Source organism: Salminus brasiliensis, chromosome 15 (genome assembly GCF_030463535.1).
Source record: "Salminus brasiliensis chromosome 15, fSalBra1.hap2, whole genome shotgun sequence".
NCBI lineage: Eukaryota > Metazoa > Chordata > Actinopteri > Characiformes > Bryconidae > Salminus > Salminus brasiliensis.
The window spans coordinates 24,140,469-24,163,249 of NC_132892.1; the positions used below are offsets into that span (position 1 = coordinate 24,140,469).

General features: G+C 39.9%; 1 long non-coding RNA gene across 1 annotated transcript in view; it reads right to left on the minus strand.

Annotated features, from left to right (window-relative positions):
- The window catches only part of LOC140535480 (uncharacterized), a 46,523-nt gene extending 36,940 nt beyond the window's left edge, over positions 1–9,583 (minus strand). The window contains exon 1 of the long non-coding RNA XR_011977544.1: positions 9,136–9,583. This is a non-coding gene — a long non-coding RNA (uncharacterized lncRNA). The remainder of the gene's footprint in view (positions 1–9,135) is intronic.
- Between the last annotated feature and the right edge of the window lie 13,198 nt (positions 9,584–22,781).

Here is a 22,781-nt window from a genome sequence, read left to right on the forward strand (position 1 = left end):
ATTGGTAGTGCAATTTCTATTTATTTAATTAAATTTATTTTAATGCACAACTCTTTCCACATTGAAATACATCCTACGCAAAAGGGTTCTTAATACTGTAGTACCACAAGAGGTTTTATGATTTACAACATTTTGGTCTTAAAAGGTCCTTTAAAGAACATTATACAACAAATTCTTCATAATAGAGAAAACCTTTTAACTGCACAAAAACATACACAATATGGACAAAAGTATTGGGACACTTGCTTATTCACTGTTTTTTTCCAAAATCAGAAGTATTAAAAAACATAGCATAGCAAAACTTAGCATAACTGTCTCTACTTTCCAGGGAAGGCTTTCTACTAGATGTTGGAGCATTGCTAGAGAGATTTGATGGATCTGAGTTAGTGAGGTCAGGATGTTGTATGATCACCCCCTCCATCCAGCAACTCCTTGAAAGTATTGGATGGAGCACCATCATTTTAGAGAACACAGTGCTCCACTGCTCCACAGCTCAATGCTGGGGGGCTTTATACCACTCTAGTCCACGCCTGGCCTTAGGCATGATGCCAAATAGGTCTATGTTTATCTGCTCCACAGAGTCCTATGCTAATGGTAATACTTCGCTATAGGGACTAGACAATCTGTGTGTTTATATGGTATAGTTGCATATTTACATGTCCTTAACTGTGTTCCCACTGTAGGGTATTTGTCCTTGAAAATCATCGAAACATTTAATTCGACCAAGTGTTTTCTGACTGTAGGTATTGAAACCATAATGGAATACTTTGCACCACTGTATCTTGAGCAGGTTTCAACTCCAGCCCAAATCTAACACACCCCATAACTCAATTTAGCCAATCAAGGACTTCTGGAGGCAGTAATTAGTTGGGGTGGATTTGGGTTGGATCCAAAGTTTGCAGGAAGGTAGCTCTTAAGGAGCAGTGTTGGAGATCACTGATCTTGAGGCAGCGTAAAGGTAATCTGTATTGAAATTAGTTTAATGAAAAACTCAATTCAATTATAATTCAATATATTTAATATACTGTACAGTATTCAACTAACCCACACAATAAAAGCATGCCAGCTACACATTGTGTTTTGTAGACCACTATATCGAATGTTCCACAAGTAAAGAAACAGATCAGAATTCCTGATGTCACCTCTGTCCACCAATTAACCCCTATTTCTCGCCCTTTTGCTTGTGACCTTTCATTGGATTCTTCTTTCTTTAGTTGGGAATTGCTCTGATGGTAGTTTTGGTGTAAATGCCAGCTTATTTGCTACCTTTTAAAAAACAAAAATGTGTCAAAAAAAGAGTTCAGGGTGAAGAAGCACTTTTGGTTTCCAAAGGAACTCTGCAATTGATGGCCCTTTAAAGAAGCCCTTTAAATGAGATGCACAACCATAAGGAGCTTATTTAAAGTCAAGGAGGCCTTAATAGGTTTTTATAGAGTTCTTAAAACATGTTCTTTGAATCATAACAGTGGAAACTTTCTTGGAGCCCAAGAAAAGTCATATCTGCATATATATATATATATATATATATATATATATATATATATATATATATATATCTACAGAAGGTTCCACCAATGTGGAACCCTTTTACCAGGCAAAGAACCATTTAAACATTCAAATGTTTTTATTGGTGCTATATAGAACCAGTGTCTAAAGAAAAAATCATTCTTGTGAATGATATGTGTGAGTGGGAAGAACCTCAAGAGTTGCTGTAAACCTTTAAAGCATTGTTTAAGCTCACAAATCTCCAAAGCTTACAAACATGGTTCTTCTATAGTACTATGCTAAATAAATCATTAAGGAATTCTAGAAGACTCCTAAAAGACTGGAATACAGCAGCATATTAAACTATTTTTCTGAACATTGTCAGAACATTATGTGTCACATAATTATGCCAATGCAGTTCAATAATATAGTTGGGGTCATGTGTCTGTGACCACACCGAAAATCTGTGACTGTTTCCATTTTAACCTAAAAGGAAGTTTGGGAATTTTGCATTTTGGTATATTAAACATTCTATGCTACTAAAAAGATTATATCTATATATAAATTGTAGAAAATTGAATTCCACTGAAGCTTGTATTCAAATGTCTCTCTGGTGTATCTGATCTGCAGCAGAGGATTTTGCAGTGAGGTCTAGCTGGAGTGCATGCTGTCATCAAAGCAAAAGGGAGATACAGCAAATACTAAGAAATTATGAAAATGTACAATATTCTACATTTCACTCAAGTTGTTCTACTGATGGTATATATAGCCATTAACATTTATGTTTTATGTAAGGTTCTTCACACATCTGTATTACAAACATACTTCTTTATGGAAGCAAAATGGGTTCTTCTGTGGCATCACCCTAAAAAAAACACCTGTCTTAACCTTCATTTTTAAGAGTGTACAAAGTTGGTTTACTGTATTAAATTCAGCCAGTCAGGGGCTACTGATTTGATTACTGATTGATCACAATGTAAAATTCTAAATTTGATGAAAATAATATCCACAAATTTTAAAACAGGTCCTTTTAGATGACCATTTAATGCATAACTATACAATATGTCATCTCTTTTCTCTAGTCAGAACAAGTTCTGTCATGTCTTTCCTAGGTCTTGAACATGAATGGGAAAATAATAAATGCTCACATTAAGCATTCATGCTGCTATCTAAACAGCATTACCTACTACATTTAGAGCTTTCAACTCTATGATTTTATAAGAAACATCGGTTCATCATATGATATAAAGAATTCCTTCCAAATTACCTGCTTTCTCTAAAAAACATCAACACATAAAGCAACAATAAAATTGCTTCTTTCGTCAACTAATCATTACACGATTTTTGATTGATACTTAATGAGCACAAAGGCTTTTCAGCAGCTTGTAGGCCGCTTACTCAGAACACCCCTGTTAATGGCCCCAAAAGCCGCATTGTATTCAACAGCATCTGCCTCATTGAAACACATCTATAATTAGGGCCCTATGTCACCCATTAGGAGGCTAATGGGCCTTGCCTCTAATGGGTATTAGACAAGGCATAAGCCCTACCTTGGCCCTTAATATAGGGGTCTAGTAGCCCTGGGATGGAAGATGGACAGCATCTAGTGCTAAAAGATGAACAGCTTTTTGCACTACAGTCTCCACAGCGGTTGCCATGTGCCAGTCATCAGTAAGAGAAGTATCTACAGTTAACCACTTTATAGCTTGTGCTTGTTAGCTAATGCACTTCTGCCTGAATCAGCTGTTAGTCAGGCTCCAGGTATGTGTATGTGTGCTGGAAAGAAAAAAAGGAATGATCAGAATTCAATCGTCCTTTGACTTCAAAATTTAAGCTTTAGTTATTTGCCAGTTGATAACAAAAACGTTGTGCTCCGTTTTGCCTGCATTGCATTTATATGAATAAACCTAAAAGGCTGAAATTCAAGTACTGACTCTATATTATTTAAGTGCCCAATTAGCAAAACCTACAACTTTATACCCACCAGACTGATCTTAAAAGAGTAGTAATTTTACTGCATCACTTTCCACCAAATAATTCTACAAAAAATATTACTTATTATTTTAGCCCCAAATGGACAAGATATTCAGTTTCTGAAGTTTGCATTTTTAGTTTTTGCTCTTGAGTTACAAGAAGTAGCTAATAAGCAGTAATTGCTAATAGCAGTAAAGCCACTAACTAGCATCATACACTTGCCTTAAATGGGGTTGAACTGTAACACAACTTCAATACATTTACAGCTGTATGCACTCTTTATTAAATGACAGCTTTTGTTAATTTTATAAATCATAAGCAGTAAACATTGCCTCTGTAGCTAATTGCGAACAAACACAAAGTTTTCAGAAAATGTAATACACTGTAAATCTGTCTTTCAGAGCATAAACAAAAAATTACAATCATAAATATGGCCTGTGCAAAAGGCTGGACACCCTAAACATAGCAAAGGCTCAGATATTGGATTAGCAAATCAGGCCTGAAGCATGTCACCAACTGCAATTAGTAACCGGCATCTGAAACAAATTTCCATGCTTTATAAATGCCCTGGCACTTCAAATCTTGTCCTAACACCCAGCAACCATGGGCTCCTTAAAATAACTGCCTAAATATATAAAAACTGATGCCCACAAAACAGGGGAAGGATATCAGAAGATAGACATGTTTATCATATGGTTTATATACTGCAGAATATTGTTGAGAAATGGCAGTTCGGGGGAACTGTGGAGGTCAAGATGAGATCTGGAAGACCAAGAAAGCTCTCAGAGAGTCCTGCTTGTATGCTAATAAGAGAGCGGTGGTGCACTGTTCCACTGTGCAGCATTGCTCGCACAAATATAATCTTCATGGAAAAGAAAGAATAAGAAAGAAACTTTACCTGTGACCTCATCACAAAACTCAAAGTTTAAAGTATGCTAGAGACAGATTTTTGGAAACAATACCTCTGGATAGACGAGAAGTCAAAAGCATGGGGATGGAAAGATCATGATCGTCAATTTCTTTTTTTTAGTTTGCACTGCACCTATGAAGCTAATGTAGCTAACAAGTACTGTAAGCTAATGCTCCAATAGTTAGCATTATGTAAACAACATTAGCACACAAAATTTACTGCCTGTTTTTACAGATAACAGTTGGCCTTGACATAAGGTGTCAGAAGCCACATACGCAAGCCCAACTGTAGATTTATTTTTAACGACTGAACTACTGCTTTTACAATCGACACCCCAAATGCTCTCAGATCAACGTCTCCAGGCCGCTATCACCACTTCTAATCCCTTCTCTAATCCGTGTACAAGGGTCGGCCGCCCTCGTCCTAATAACCATAATCTCATTACACCTCCTATAAAAGTTTCCTATTTATCTACTGATTTCAAATGAAAGTAATAAGGCTCGCTCGCTCTCTCCACCAACCTCCTCCCTCTCTCTTGCTCGTGCACTCTCTCTCTCTCTCTCTCTCTCTCTCTCGTCTACCCCCGAAAACCCTAATCATATTTCGGCCTTATCTGAAAGCAATCAGTAATTGTGTGTGCGGCAGCAGAACGGAGCGTGGCGGCAATAACGGCCGACACTGCTAAAGCCTCCAGCGCAGCTGGGCTAATTAAATTAAATGCGGCACTGTGGCCCCGGCACTGCGCCCAAAGAGTGCGGGGCCGGCGCATTAATGAGCAGTGCGGGGAGGGGGTGATATTATAATGGAGGTAGAGGTGTTTGATGTTGGAGGGTGCTTATGGAGGTTCGCTGTGGGATTAATGTAGAGATGTGGTAGCGGCAGCGGCTACAGGGTGGTGGGTTGAAGACTTAAAAAGGTGGAGTGTGAACATGTAGGTGTGTGAGTCTGTGTGTGTCTAAATAAAGGCCTAGGCCTACATTAGCACTCCAAATTGACCTGTTAAAAAAGGTGCCAAACTGGGTTGTTTGGATTGAGGCTGTTGGTTCTTTAAAGAACACATCTTTTGAAGTTGAAATTGGATGTGTTAGGGTAAAGAGCCTTTTCTTGCAGCCTAATGGTTCTTTATCAGTTAAAGGTTTACCTAGAACTGTACGTTCAAGTTAAGAACTGTTCAGGAACCTTAAGATTGCATAGAAGTGATGGAAATATTAAGATTTAGCTCCCTGTTATTGTTAATGCACAGCAGTACAACAGAATGAGAAGAACCAGCTGCCTTTCGGTCGGCCACAGAGGCCCCCAGAAGGTGATAAATTGAAGTGGTAATGTGTAGCTATGTGAATGTACTTTAAGGCATACTTTTCCACAGGGTGGTGAAGACTTTGGAGAACTTGATAACTTCCTGTACAGCAATTCTGGCTGATCTTTGTTGTTTACATTTACAGCATTTAGCTGATGGTTTTAGCCCGAGTGATATACAGTTGTACCATGTTACATAGGTAAGAGAATGTAGTGTTTGGAGTCTTATCCAAGAACTTATTTGTGTAGCACATTGTCTGGCCAGGAAATTGAACCTTAGTTTTGCACAAGAAAGGCATGTGTTTACCCACTATACTACATCAACCACCAACCTGTTAGCTATACACTCTTAACCCTATTGCATAATTTTGCCTCCGGGTAAACAAACTCAATTATCTGACATAACAACATAATATATATATATATATATATATATATATATATATATATATATATATATATATATATATATTGATTCGATTGGCAACAGAAGGCCTTATAATAAGGGGATGAACCAATAAATTGCTTGAACCTGGACCCCGTATCTTTTGTTGGACAATCCTGAAATGGTGCAGCTTGTGGATTTTACTAAATTTTCCATCCTTTTTTACCCGTCCAAAACTATGATTCACTTGACTGGATGAATCATCTGTTAGAGCATGGTTAAATCATCCAGTGTTATATAAAGAGTTATGTTACAAAAAAGAATTATGTATGCATGTTGCCTAGTAGCAACACTGCAAGACAGAGGAATGGATGTAAACATTTCAAATATTAAATTATACTAATGCAGTTACTTTTTAATGCAGTTTTTCCTATTATTATTTATTAGTATTTATTATGATTATTTTTCTTTTGTTTTTTGTTTTAAAAAATATAGCCCTTGTATTTAATGTGAAGATTTAAGTTCCAATTCCAGTTAATGCTTTCCAGTTAATGTTGTTGTGATGTGTTATTTTGAGATTTTATGCAAGCCAATTTTGATAACATTAATTGATTTTATTTATGTTTTATGATATCTGTTACTGATTGCTTGGTGTGAAAATTACTTCACAGTGGCACCATGTTAACATAATTGACTTTAAAACAAAATACATTTGGTGTTTGTTTCCTTTTTTCAGTATTTTGGTACAATAAACACTTCACAACATGATCTTTTATGTAAATTATCTTTAAATATAACATTTTGTTTCATTTCGTTCCACTGTTGCCAATTTTACCACAAGACAACATACCACAAAAGGGCCCAAAAGTTTTTTATGCAAGTTAGAGAACTGGACATTTTTCGTAAACAATGCAAGTAATAGATGATTGAAAAAAGTGCAGCAAAGGGGTTTAATACGTATATATAACATAAGTTTTGTGGAACCCTTTTTCTTCCTTAAACCTTTTCTTGAAAGTTCCTCAAATCTCTTCAAATGTTTCTCCACAGTTTCAAACTGAAGAACCTCCAAAAGTTCTGCAAAAGACTACTTTTATCTTGAGCTAAGTAGCAAGAAGTGCAAGACCACAAGCATGCATTCTGCCCAGACATAAATAAAGGGTGTCCATAAACCACACAGCTTCCACCATAAACCCCACAGAAGCCTCCGTAGCAATGTGCTGTTACATAATTATCACACCCAAGCCAGGCCTAAGTAGTAGCTTCACTGTCATCATGCTTTTTTCACTTTTTCATGTCTTACATCCATTATCTAGCACAGAAACCACCACCACCTCGATACACCATGTGGTCCTTTAAAGCATTATAAAGGCTTCTTTCCTTTAAGGCTAGCACAGGCTCAAAATCAAAGAAGCTATGTTCTCCACAGCGACTGTCATTTACAACTAAAAAGGAATATTAGCCTATTCCCCACGGCTGTTTCCTCCCCTTACACTGTTAAAGCCTCATGGCCGGCGGCGGTGTGCGGGGTTGTGTGTGTTCTGCTCGTAGTCCAAAGCCACTAATCTCGTTTTCGCCCCAATCTGACAGCGCTGCAAATTAGCTCTGACACGCTAACAACACACATTAAACGCTTTTTAGCCTCCAAAGTCAAGCCACACTGGGGGCCAATGACCTCTGCTCTCTCTCTCTCTCACTTTCTCACATAACCCTCCCTGGGGCCACATTAGCCGTCAATGGCTTCCTTGGCCTATGGTCTACTCCCTCACTCTCTCTCTCTCTCTCTCGCTCTCTCTTGCGTGCATGCTCATTCTCTCTCTCTTCCACCAGGAGAGGAAGCCAAACCCCCAAGACCTTCTCTTTTCCTTTTGAGGATAAAGGGCAAAGCATTAGAGGGCAAGGAGCGTTTTGGAGAAGAGGACAGGAGCTTGAAGAAGTTCTATCCAGCTGAGCGGCTTCAGCCTCGGGCCTGTGGTGGCCCCACCGTGTGGAAGGCCTCTCAGCTGAGGCCTCTCAGCTGGATGGCCCTCCTTTTAGCCCCCATGCTCCTCTCCGCCTCTTCACCCTCGTCCTTCTCCACTAGTCTGGAGACTACCGCAAATGAGGTCACCCAGCCCCAGTTCCTTTCCTTTCAGCCCGACAACCAGCCGTGTTCAAAGTCTAACCCACCATACCTGGCCTTTCCTTTTCAGTCCCCCACCCCTATATCTCCCTCTTTTTCTCCCTTTTTCTCTCTTTCTGTCTCTTTCCTCATTAATTCTTGAACGAGCCTACCTCAGCCGGCCTCTGGGATGCCTTTCACTAGACACCAGAAGAAGAACGAAAAGAAAGGAACAAGAAGGGCTGGATGGAAAGAAACAAGGAGGGAGAAAAGAGAGAATAATGACGACCTTGTGATTGTATCTTTCACGCCAACTTCATCATTTGATCACATTTAAAGAATTTAGAAAAGTCAAGAAATAAAATAATAAGTAAATAAATGGTGGCCAATTTTTGAGGGCGGAACCTCTAAAAGGAGTAATATTCTGCCTAGGTAAAACGAGCGTGGATCTAGCTCAGACTCAAGTTTAGAGATCTTGAGCATGAAATTAGCATGTTTTTTTTAGACTTTAAGCTTGATTCTACAAAGAGAAACTCAACACTGATCTTACCAGGACTGGACAAAGATCTTTAAAGAATTAAGCTGCCCATCAGTTCTAAACTCTCCACACAAATTACATTTTAGATTTGCAGTATCTACTGAAACTCCTCTAGTAGTTCCCGACTCAACAATGAGCCTGCAGTTTAATGAGGTTAGATGTAAAGAGCTATACGAGTGCCACACAGAAACCTTTAAATAAAAATAAAATCTGAATTACATCAACAGCCTCTAAAACACTATAGGTTCTCAGGTATGCCCATTAGCATTCTCACTAATCTGATTCCTCCTTTATACCACAGCCACCTCCTTTGCCATGACATTTCTGGAACTTTCTAAAGTCCCCCCCCCCAGTCTCCCTCCAAGCAGCCCATTTATAATGACCCCCTCCTGCCCTCCCCCACCCACCAGAGATCTCTTCAGGTACTACCCCGGCGTCCCGCGACCCACCTCAGAGGAAATCCACGACCTCTCGCCTTCTGCGCTTTTAAGGAGGTGGGGCTGAAGGAGAGAGAGAGAGTGAGAGAGAGAGAGCAAGAGAGAAAGACAGAGAGCAAGCGAGAGGGGAAGAGGGAGAGAAAGAGAGAGAGGGGGAGAGAAGGAGACAGAGCTCCTTCGTACCTCTCCTTCTCTCTCCGCAGGAGATGGGGAGAGAGGCGGGGGCCCGCTCTCTTCTGTCCTTCTCACTCTCTTTCCGTCTGTCTCTCAGTCTCTTTCTCTCTCTCTTGCCTCCATCAAGTTCACACAGCTCTTCATCTCCTCCTCGTCTTCAGCCTTGCCATAGAAGCTGCACCGCCATTCCATCCCGGGAAGAGAGGAAGAGGCAGAGAGAAAGAGGAATAGAACGGGGCGAGCCATCAGCCTCCAGGCTCCAGAGCACTAGCCCCGTCCCGCCCGGACCCCAGCCTCTTTAGGCAATGGAGTGGTTTATTTAATTTGCCACTATAATGGAGAACTCTGAATGAGGAGCTTGGGGGCGCAAAAAAAAAAAAAAAGAAAAGCGAGGCGCGTGAGAGAGTGAGAGTGAGAGAGAGACACAGAGACAGAATGCGAGGCGGGCGCAACTGAAAAAAAAGGAGAGAAAGAAAAGAGAGAGACAGTGGAGCGAGAAAAAGAAAAAGAGAGCGAGAGAGAGAGAGAGAGAGAGAGAGAGAGAGAGAGAGAGAGAGAGACCAGAGAAACAAAAGCTAAAAGCTACCACTATTTTGATTCACCCAATCCACCCCCCCGCCCACATGCTTTTTTTCCTTTAAAAAATTACTTCCAAAGTGTGATATCTATTGTGGCGGGGAATAGCAGGGGTGGAACAATGCGAGCGGGCCTTGGCAATTTTCACAGGGGGCTTATTCACGCCGGGCCAACTGCCCTGCTGTACATTCAAGCCTCAGAATGCTTCAATAAAAGACGCATTGGAAGAGGACTATGGGCGCTCATTGTGAGGGGCCAGTATAAACAAAAAGGCAGCGCAGAGCAGGCCTGGACGAAAGGCGGGGAAGAGAGAGAGGGGAAAAAAGAGCGGCGCTTTATTCTGGGCCGGCCGGGTGTTATTGGAGGGCGGGCAAGTGTTGGTTTTGCCCGCCGCTGGCCCGGCCCTCTGCAGTCAAGCTAAAGGCCTGGTCGGAGTATTTAAGCCAACGAGGGACAGGCGAGAGGAGGCAGAGAAGAGGGCTGATAGTAAAGAAACGGGCGACAGACAGGATTTTTGTTTTTGAATAGAGCAACATTTGGAACGATGGGTTCGCCTGTTTGTTCTGCATTCAGATTTCATTAGCATTGAAATTCGAATAAATTGGAATTCATTCGGCATAAGCAATTGACCTACAAATGCTGTCTTTCATGGCAACTGTTGCAAGGTTGGACAAGCTGTACAGAACTCTGACCATAATCCCACTCAATTTAAAGAAACAATTGTGATGCCAGCTCAATATATGTCATTTTTGTCATCATATCAAATTGCTACTCTACTTTGCTTTGCTAATTTATTTGTCAGGGAGAGTGCACAACAGAGTGCCCATTAATGCACAATGTCAAAACTGTACATGAGCCAGAGTCAGCCCAAAAGGTTCATTTTCACCTGTTTTCCCTGAGCAGCTGTTTAAAAGCTGTTTATCTATTTAAATTGTCTGGAAAAGGTGATGTTTCCTTTTTAAATGCTACAGTAGTTAGCAGGACTGTTTGTTGTAGGTAATCAAAATGAGGCCAGTTACAAATGACTACTTTTCACTGGGTGGAAAACTAGTAATGGATAAATACAAAATACAATGTTCTAAATGTATTCAGTTATGTGTTCCAGTACTTTTCTTATATATTTTTTAATATTTATACTTTCAGAAAAACAGCAATATTCTTTATTGAATCCTTATGTTAATCTATGTTAATCATCTGCCAAAACAGTTCAGTAACACTGGGATAAACAACTGATCACAGTGATTTATCAGTCTACTCATGCCTTAGTAGAGCTCAGTAACACTGAGATTAATAACTGATCAGCACAGTGATTTATCAGTCTACTCAGGCTTTAGCAGAGCTCAGTAACACTGAGATAAATAACTGATCAGCACAGTGATTTATCAGTCTACTCATGCTTTAGTAGAGCTCAGTAACACTGAGATTAATAACTGATCAGCACAGTGATTTATCAGTCTACTCATGCTTTAGTAGAGCTCAGTAACACTGAGATTAATAACTGATCAGCACAGTGATTTATCAGTCTACTCAGGCTTTAGTAGAGTTCAGTAACACTGAGATAAATAACTGACCAGCACAGTGATTTATCAGTCTACTCATGCTTTAGTAGAGTTTAGTAACACTGAGATAAATAACTGATCAGCACAGTGATTTATCAGTCTACTCATGCTTTAGTAGAGCTCAGTAACACTGAGATTAATAACTGATCAGCACAGTGATTTATCAGTCTACTCATGCTTTAGTAGAGTTCAGTAACACTGAGATTAATAACTGATCAGCACAGTGATTTATCAGTCTACTCAGGCTTTAGTAGAGCTCAGTAACACTGAGATTAATAACTGATCAGTACAGTGATTTTTTAACCACTGTAAGTAATTTTTGTATGGGCACATTTTTGTTGCACTGCACCATTACATAATGAGTTCTTCACGGGTTCTTTAGTAAAGGCAATGGCACAAGCCCATAAAAGAAATATAATTTGCAACACACTCTACATTTACACAAATTACTGAATTTATTTGTATGCTAATTCATCCATAGGTTCAATGATATTTTTGCTAGTATTTTAAAGGTCCTGTCCAATCTCGCTACAAAAGAACACATTTGTGGGTGGGGCATGGATTAGTCAATTACAAAGAATTGGAATTCAATATGTGATTCAGTTTAGTTGATGTAAATAAATGGTTTGCGAATGGACTCGGTTGAACCCTGCCACATTTCCACTGCTTAGCCAGACTGCTTTAGCAGCTAGAGCTTTCCTATTCAGGCACACACAAACCCAAAGGCACACAAACACACACATACACACACACACACTGCTCTACAAGACTGCTGTTTGTCCCATTCATACACAGACCCCACCTGGGAGACACGCTTAGTGTTTGCACAAGATTATATTCCCCATGGGCAGCCATTACACACACAGACACACACAGACAAACACACAGCAGCCAAGCCACTATTGCATCCTCCTAAACAAACAACCCCAATGCACAGAGAAGAGCAGACATATCATTATAGTGCATAATGGAGCCAGAGCTCAGATATCAAAAGCCTGTCTGACTAGAATGTCAGTCAAAAAGCGCTTATACGAGAGTTGTGTACATATTAACACAAACTCGCACAGCTTTTATGAAGCTGAAGAGGGTTTTTTTTTTTCATTCGGAAAGATCCCAGAGGCTGATAGTGTGTATAAGAGTTCTTATTCACACTAGCCTGAGGAAAATGAGATGCGTTCTGATATTGCATCATGTAAATCGAAAAATTATGCGAGCAACCATGAAACGTAACCTTAACTGATGAAACATCATCAAAACTAATACAAGACTGATACTAATTCAGGCAGCACAATATTACCAATAATACGAATAAATGAATGCTGCAAACAAAAATGCTAACACTGGGGCTAGAGCTCAGTTTTGAGTTTATAGATTTTCTTTCGGTTTTATGACGAATAGGGTTGTCATGATATCAGAATTGTGAACACAATAGACTGTAAATGTTTACATAATAGAATGTTTACATAAAAAAACCTGTTCAAAGCAAAATAATTTACTTTCCAGTTAAGTTTTTAATCAAATTTGTTTTTAGTAATATCCCCCCCCCAAGTTTTCTCCACAATTAAGTTTTTGCTAATTATTAATCAGTAGCCTGGACATGCTTAGAGGAGAGCACTAACTTTAATTCTCTTATTTCAGCTAATAAGCACTGTGTGTTGGCTAGCATTAAGCCATACCCAACCAGAGAATAAGTTATGCTATCTAGGACTTTCAGGGACTGTATGTAGCATCATCAGGATTCAATTCAATTCAATCCAATTCAAATAATTCATCATAAATCATACTTATATCACACTTTTCATAACCAATGTTGTCACAAAGCAGCTTTACAGAGCGACAAGCCTCTTTCAAGCAAGCTAATGGCAACCATGGCAAGGAAAATCTCCCTTAGATTGAGAGGAAGAAACCTGAAGACTGAAAAGGGGAACCCATCCACCTAACCCATCCTCCTAAAGATGGAATACATTTTCAGGTTTAAAAATTATTGTTTAAAATTAATATTAATCTTTAATTAATATAAACATTGCAAATTATTTAGTGAGTTGAAAGTACTGTAAGTATTTAAAAGTTGGAGTAATTACAGAGAAATTCAATAGAATTGTCTATACTTCCCATAAATTACATTATTCATTGTGTGTGATATAGTAATAGTAATTGTACCACAGTTTAAGGGGTGTTGGGTACAGCATTGTCCATTAAATTATGTTAATTATTATTATTATTCATCAGTGCAAATAAATCTTTCGCCAATCAATGCAGTTTGTTAACAGTAGGTCTCGGTTGCCAAACAGGATAACAGTCAAAAACTATAACATTCATGGCATAGTGAAATAATACAGAAGTGTGAGACATGAGGTCATATGACCATATTTTTCCATAGAAAGTAGTTCAGCCAATCTGAACCCAAACAACTGCATCCTATTTATAACAAGGATTGCCTTAAGCTTATCTGAAGTTCAGAACAAAGATTCATTTCCATCTATGCCAAAAGCACTACACACATTTTACATTACACCAGCCATTTTACCACGACTTTAGGCTATTTGAGTGCTATAGCAAGCACCAAAGAGGCCACTTTTATTTTGATTACAGGATCAGAAATCTGATCGGAGATCTCACTAAAGCGCATCATGTTGCACTTCTAACTCAATCAGGTGATTTCCATTGTGAAAGCCCTGAACCAGTTACGCCGCCTGAAGGAAGGTCAACCGTCAAAGAAAAGCCAGGATGTTTTCCCGCAGCACAGAATGGATTACGTAGGCAGTTCTTTGCTGGTCTTTATGAGGCTTTAGTGGACTAAAGCCCGCTGTACAATGAAGGGAACAAAACCAGGCCATGTGGCACAGTGCTGTCACAGCAAAGAGAGAGACACAGAGAGAGAGCCAGCATGCAGCAGAACAGCTCAGCTCAGTGCAGAGTCATGCAAAAACATGAGGAACATAGGACTGCAACTGCAATGTATTGGGAATAAAATAAAAGTACGAATAAAAGTATGAATTCCAGATGAGATAAAATGTATAAATACATTACAAGATGTTTTTATTTGCCTTTAACTCAGTACTTGGCTTTTGATGATTTCTTTGAACTGTTCATTTCCTCTCTTTTTTTGAACTGTTCTTTTGATCTTTTATTGTTTAATTTTTTCAGGACTTTCTAAAATTAACACATGATCTAATTTATTTACAATACCATTCAAAATTTTGAACACCTGGTCGAATGTATGTTGAGCTTCAGCTGAAAACCATTTAATCCTCATAAAGCCTCATAAAGACCAAGTTTTTGTTTGCGTCAACAAAATTCAAACAGATGTGTCCAAACTTTTGACTGATACTGTAGGATCAAAAATTTGCACACAGTGCTCCTAATATACGGTTAAATGCCATTTAGCTAGTTTTAACTTGATTTGTTAACCATCAACAAGCTTCTGACAGAATTCTGGTTATAGATATTTGACCACTCTTCTCGGCAGAATTGGTAGAATTTAAATAAATGTATTGATGCCCTGGCACAAACATTTCTGATAAGGCTGAGTTCAGGACTTAGAGAAAAACATTCTAAAAGCTTAACCATCTTTGATGTATGTTTGGGTGTGCTGTTGGGCTGTTGGAAACCCCAATTGTGCCCAGGTTTCAAGCATTAAGCCCCAGAGCATGATGCTACCACCACCATGTTTAACAGTTAGTTAGGGTTGAATATCTTATCTCTACTCCTCTAAACGTACCTCTTGTCATTGTCCCTAAACAACGCAATATTTGACTCATCTGACCATAAGCCATGTCTTCAGAGGGCCTTTTCTTTGTCCATGTGGTCAGCAGCAAACCCTGATGATACAAATCTAAGAGCTTTAAGGTGCTGATTTTGGAGCAGGGGCATCTTTCTTGACAGTGGCATGGAAGTGTTTGCTTAATAGGAGCGAATAGGAGGTATTAGACCTAAGCACGTGACCAAATAATCTATATGGGATCCCCAAGTATGTAACATGATCTCCCTATACATTAGTAATGTACCTTCTTGATTTCCTGTGGGATTCCCTGCACTGCTCATATGACTGTTCCACATAGTATGGGGCTAATCTGAAGGAGAGAATAGAGGAGAATGGTAGCGGACTTGCTCCTACAACAGGTATGTGATACATCTCTGGTGTATCATACGCTTCTGCAGCATTCAGTGATGCATGGCCAGGGTCTTTTGATTTGGACAAGGCTGACTGACTGGTCATTAACTGCCCAAGGCTTCGTTAAATTCAACAGATGTCCGCCTACAAAGCATCCTAAGGAAACCCTCTACAGATCTTAGAGTCTAGCATGATATATGAAGCCCTTATCTACACTTAGTAGATCATTTAATGTTCAGGTTAAATGTTTTTTTCTGCAGCACGCCATATCATTACATTTGTGATGGTTAGAGGACTGTGTCAGAGTATCTCCAAAACATCAGGCAGGCCTTGTTGGGTATTTCTGGTGTGCAGTGGTCTGTACCTACTAAAAGTGTTTCAAGCTAGGACAACTGGTGAACCGACGTGGTCATGGGTGCCCAAAGCTCATTGACAGCAGGACACAAAGGATCTGCAGGACATAAATGATCTACTGCTAAAATCATGGTGCCAGAGACTAGAGATCTTATGGAGTCCCTGCCTTGACAAGTATAAGCTGGTTTGGTGGCATGAGAGTGATATTAGGCAGGTAGTTTTAATGTTATGGCTCACTGTTTTATATAAATTGCTATTCTTTGAGTTATTTCATCCACTTTATGCAATGACTGTAAAACAGCCTCTGAGTACGGCGCTGCCCCCACAATGCTAAACAGTCGGTGCAGTTTTCTTGGGGTTTAATATCTTCACTTTTCCAAACATACCTCTGATCATTGTGGGCAAACAACTCAATTATGTCTCATCTGACCATAAAACTGTCCTCCGTATCATTACTTCAAATGTTTGAGTTAACTTATTAGTGTTTACAGCGTAGTCCAGCTGGGCAGGCATAGCATTTTAAACTTAAGGCTATGAAGACTCAAAATTAGTTCCAGTTTGCAACAGTTTGGCTACCTTTTCGTGGGCAGAGCATGGATCAATTGGTTCATAGCTCTTCAAACGTATCTGCATTATCAAAGACAACATCTTCCCCACGCATACACACGAAAGCTCCAGCAGCTATTCAGCGATTATATGAAGATGAGGCTTATTATATGTGCAGCTTCTGATTTCTGTTGAAAGAGTTGAAGGAGAGTTGCTTTCCTTTACCTGTCTCGTCTTATACGCAAACAGACACCTTGATGAAAAACTTGTTACCAAGATTTCTACTGTCAGCCTACACTGCAAAATACAGAACTTACAATACGTCTAAACACTTTATACACCAGTTAAAGGCAAAAAGTACATCATCCAAAGCAGGAGGCGTAATCTGCATGTGCTATAAAAGTGCATAACGCAATTTTGAATAATCTAATTTGCGCTTCAAGGTACAATCTTTCTGTCATCATTCTCCAACTCAATTTGTCTCCCAAACAGGCAAAACCTTTAAAAATACATTTGCATCAGCTTCCTGCTTCCTGAGATACAAAAGGCTTTAAGGTGGATCCACCTCTTTCGTACACTGTATGTATTACAGAGGCCTTCAAAAAAAAACAAGAACAATTACAATTCTGTTGTTTTGTGTCTCTGGCAACGCAGAGGCCTACGCACTAGGATAAGGTTGGTGAAAGGAACCAACACAAAGCATTGTGCTTGTTGAATTTACACCAAATTCTGAGAGCTCTCGTTGAAGAATATCAAATACCTCAAATCTAGAGTGCTCTATATAAAGTCCACGACCCAAATTTAAAAGTTCTAGTTGCAGCAGGATCTCACCACTGTAAATTCCCAGACATGTACATGAACCAGTTTGAACCATGATCAGTTGTTCACAATTAATAAAATGTAATTACAGCAATTAACACCTTTTAGAGACTTCTTTTCATTGTAATTCTTATAGATCAGATTGATTATTTGTGTCATAAGGATTGCTGTAGAGTAGAAGGATGGGGGAACCTCAGGGCATTTAGGTTTTTACGAAAAATGACCTAATAATTTCAGGGATTTCTTTCATCATTCTACCTGTGGTATTATTCTTACTACATTGTGCAGTTTTGATGGAATCTAGGTGGTATCTAGCTCCGCTACCTCTCCAATTGGAAATGGTTAGAAGATGGACTGAAGTTGTAACACACTAGATTTAGTAGAATGTCTTAGTAGAATAGTACAAAGTAAAGTGGATTCAACCAATTGTGTTTTGGATTTTTAATGTGTGGGATCAATTTGGTGACAAAACAGTGTTCTAGACCTTTAGGAAGACTAGGATATGGCATTGACTGTAAGTAGTAAACATTTTTTTTTAACATGGCCTGAAATGAAGGCCAGGTTCTAATTGTCTAACAACCTACCACTGTGGAGCAGTTAAGAGTTGGCCACTCATCAATGTTCCTCATCTAGGAAATCTATGTCTTCATAGATTAAATTATGTATCTAACTGACCTGTAGTCAAAGTGAAATATGGGTAGACTAAAATGTGTATCCACCTCTATCTTATAGTGTATGTACTACAGAGGCTTTAGAAAAGCTGCCAGGAAACAAGAACAACTATGATTCTGCTGTTTCTTTTTTATGTATCTGGCAAAACAAAGGCCTACGCTCCAAAATAAATAATAGACACTGTAATGGATAAATCTACCCAAATCGAAGAGCTGTAGTTGAAACAGAATCTCAATTATATTTAAAATTCCTTACAGTTCAAATGGAAAAATCCTGATCAGTTAGATAATGAAATACAGATGGCTAAAACTTTAGATAATGAGGGGTAAGAGAGCCGTTCTGAGCTTCGCCATGAGTTATCTCCAAGAATAAATGCATATGTTCCATGAAGCTGATGTAAATGAAATGGCTGTTAAAAAAATCCCAGAGTGGGGCTTTTAAGAGAGAGTGAGAGTAAGTGTGTGAGAGTGTGTGTTAGACAGTGAGAGGGTGTCAGAGCGCTGGTGGGGCCGCAGTGAGAGCTGTGTGTAATCGTTGTGATTATAGCCTTTACATCCTCTTCACCTTCTGAAGCTGCTGGAGTCGCTGGAAAATTGAGACCCTCCTCAGAGTGAGACGAAGACCCTATTTTATCCCATTTCTCTCTTTCTCACTCTCCCTCGTTCTTTCTCACTGAAACATACTGACACGCAGCAAGTTGTTATTTACTAGTGTATGAGGAATTTCTCTGTCTTTCTCACACAATGATCCGGTTACACACAGTTGTCCATGAAGTTTGTCACTTTGCCAGACTGCCTCTGCCAAGGTTTGTCTTTTTCCCCAAATAAGAAAATGTCCATTTAACCTACAGCTACTGTACAAAAACATACCGTACAAGACATCTTAAAAGATCCAGCCAAATCTCACACCCAATTTTGTAAAGTTTATGAAAATACCATTTGTGTGAAATGGAATTTTGTTCTGCAAATAATAAATGTGCTTTTTGTCATGTCCACAAAGCTGACATGTTAACTCCTAAAGCCAGCAAAATGTCTGCTTCTCAAGCTATACCCAGTAGATTGCATCTAAAATGAATAAAATATTAAATTAACACAAAAAATTGACCTACTTTGACTTCCTTTAAATGTTGTAAAAGCATTCGGAGATCACAGGTTCAATCCCTGATGATGCCACAGGCATCTGTGGCCAGGTGTCCCAGAGAGCATAAACCTATCCATTGATGGGGTCTTACTCTTCACCTGAACACTTAGAGAAATGCTAGCCAGTGCGGGTGTCTGTTAACTGATGCAACAGAATGGACAGTTAGTGTTCTCCTACAAGCATGTTCAGCTGTACAATCACGTTGTACAATGAATTATGCGGCTCAGAGGAAGCACATGCTAGTCTTCACCCTCCCAACACTGGTAGCATTGTGTCCCAGATAACATGTGCTTGTGGGGCCTGTATGTGTAGCCCACCAGAAAGTTTTGTCCACAGGTTTCATGTTTCATGTTTGGTGGGAAGCTACATTCAACATGAACAGGGGTGGATAGCCATATCTGATGGAAATTACCTCAGGTAAAGTTGGATAGCTACAAAAAGCAGATGGCTTTGCCATCAGTGGCCGGAGTCTGAGAGAGCACAATTTGCCATGCTCTCTCTGGAAGGGTAGAAGGTGCTCTCCCCTCATCAGTCTCATGCGATGTTGGCCGGCACAGGTGTCTGTTAGCTGGTTTGGTGGAGCTGGCACTATCCTCCCTTCCTGGCAATGCCACATGGATGGCAAGTCGAAAAGGGGTGGTGGCTGGGCTCACATGTATCGGAGGAGACATGTGTTAAGTCCTTACCTTCCTAGTGTTGGGAGCATTGCTAGTGCTAGGGGGAGTTATGGGTGGGTTAACTGACACTACCAAATTAGAAGAAAAAGGGAAAATGGAAACTAAAAAATAAAGATATTAATACTTAAAATGCAAAAAATTGTACCATGGCCACCATCAGCCCACTCATAGCCACTCCCTGCATATGTTATATATCTGTATGTACAGCTTGTGTGGTGAAGGTCAAATTAGCTTTCAGAAAATGTTTAGATGTATGTGATGAAAACCCTGAATATTAAATGTGCAGGTATGTGACTTTTGTGGCTAATGTCTCTAATGACAACATCTCCATGGATCTCCAGCATCTTACCAGCTAGGGTTTTCATTTAACAGCTCGCAGATTACCGTGAATGATGCTAACAATTCTTTTCAGACAAATCAGGAAAACACTTCATGCATATTATTTAAAAAAGGGTGTTCCAATACTGGGACTGCTATCTAACACCTGAAAATGATCCGGAAGGTATTTCGGAATTGGATCGAAATGAAGTGTTGTCTTCGATGAAACCTCAAAGATGCAGCCTGTACAGAAGAGGCCTAGAGAAATACATCTAGGTAGACATCAAAGGAAGAGTCAGTGTGGCGTAATTGGATGTTAGAAAAGGTTTCCTCCAAGAACCCTGGTGTTGCTTTGTCTGTTAGAGGAACCTGTCCCTGCAGACGGGTACAGCTACACATGGCCGGCGTTTCAAAACATTCTGGGAAAAGAAATGGCGTGCTACCGAACATTGCAGGGACATTCCGCCGCATACTCTTTTGAATGATCTGAGCTGAAACTTGGACCTGGAGGAAGCCGCATTTGCGGATGCCAAGCAGTCATGGCATAACCGAGCGCTAAGCTCCTCGGGTTTGCATCAGACGAGCCTGAGGCAAGTTCCTCGTCTTTCCTGTGAGCGCATATCCCTGGCGCCCAGAGATCAGTGATTATTCCGTTGCCCCAATAGGCCGCTAGCGACAAAAAAAAAAGAAGAAGAAAAAGGGAGAAAAAAGCCACCATCTTCAAAGTGGGATGCATCCATAAGTGAAGGCTGAATGAGTCCGTAATGAGTAATCTGGGAAAGCAAAGGGAGCCAAGCTCATGCAAGGGGTGGGAGGATGACTGGGGAGATTAGGGAGGCTGACACTAGTGCTGGAGGCACTGTGTGTCTATGAGTGTGTATTTGTGTGTGTGTGTGTGTGTGTGTGTGTGTGTGTTAGAGAAAGAGAAAATAAATATGGAGAGCAAAAGAAATCAAGACAGCAAGTCCTTCACAAACTCATAAATACAACTACACAGCCAGACGAAGACACACACACACACACACAGCCAAAGTTGAAGCACTCTCTCAATTTTGCCAGACACCTCTTTCACCACACACACACTCTCTCTCACACACACACACTCACACTCACAGAGTGCCTACAATCCTTTGAACTACCACTCAACAAAATGCTCAGTCGAATCAATGAATAATTTGGCCAGGTGTCTGTAAAGAATGGGGGAAAGAAGATAGATTGGCGGTGCATGGCCAGATCTTTGAGTATGTCTCCTTGTTTAGATAAAAGCAACACCTCATACCCACACAATTAATTTAATGATGTAGAGAGCAAGGTGCTGCCTAGGAGGAAACAGCACAAACCCCACACATCTACATATCGTCACTGTCAGAACAAAAGCCCAGACCTCTCCCAGACCTTTTTTTTACCCTAAAGGTCCATGGATTCACTTAGTTTTTTTACTCTTTTTTTGCTTAATAAGTAGTTTATTATGTGTTTTCTCTAAGCCCTTTTCAGGTTCTGAGTTTTTAATTTTATTATCAAAACATAACAAGACATTATCTTTTTTTCAACACATTTTTTTGTTGAGTTTCATAAATTAGGAAAGCAAATATTAGTTTAATGAAGAAAATGATGCAATTAATTTGAGATCTTGCTTGATCAAAACATAACTACTACTTTGCTTTTGAATGTTTCAAGGGAGGGAAAACTCTGAGCCCTGCCCATGTTTCTATCATATGTAATATTTACACCTCTTTAAAATTAATATTTGATACCATCTGTTTACACTCTAATTCAAATTCACTGGATATGAATTTACATGAAAATCACAAGCAGGACATTCCACCATTTTATCTTCATTTCTTCATAATTCAGTTTGCTAGTTAGGACCATTGCATCAGATTAAGACGATCTGGAAGGAGACTAAAGAGAGGGGAAGAGACCTCCGAGAACTGTGGGCAGGACTTCAGGTGGCTTCTGCTTGTGGTAAGAAGCCAGTCCCCCCTCTGATAAGTGGAGCCAGAAATGAAAGATGACAGGTTTAAAAGAGAGAGAAGACAGGGTGGTGGAGGGTTGTGAAGACATGGACACATGAACGAGATAGAGTTGGTATGTATAGGTCATTAGATTGGAGGGCGAGGCGTCAGGTATGTTCCTTCTCCCACAACTTAGACCCCATTTACACCTGGTCACGTCATGTATGTGATTGTATTCTGATAAGATTTCAGCCACATGCATTTACACTTGATTAGTCTGCGGTTAATCAGACTAAATCCGACTGCTGTGTGGGACAGAACCTGTGTGTTTTACGCAGCAACCAGTTGTTCATCTGTTCAGCCTCTTCCTCTGCTGTGCTGAAGATGGTTGTTGTTGATGGTTGTTGTCAAATGTACATGCTGTCGTGCATGGTTCTAAATGACGTTGTTCTCCATGATTATCTTCCTCACAGACACAGATCGAGAGCCCAGTGGTGTACTGCATGGGGAGACATTACGGTTGTATTGGGGTTTTGGTTGTCGAATGCATCTTTGAGAGACAGATACGCGTATGAGATGGCAAGGCTGTTTCTGTGCTGTTCTGGGACTCAAGGCCAAATGATCCTGTTGATGACTGCTGCTGAGGTGACCCTGATGATGGAAAAATGTTATCTGAGCCATGTGCTTACAACCTCTTCTCGAAGGCCAACGCCTGCCTGTCCAGCATGATGCAAAGTTGTAAACAGGCCAGATG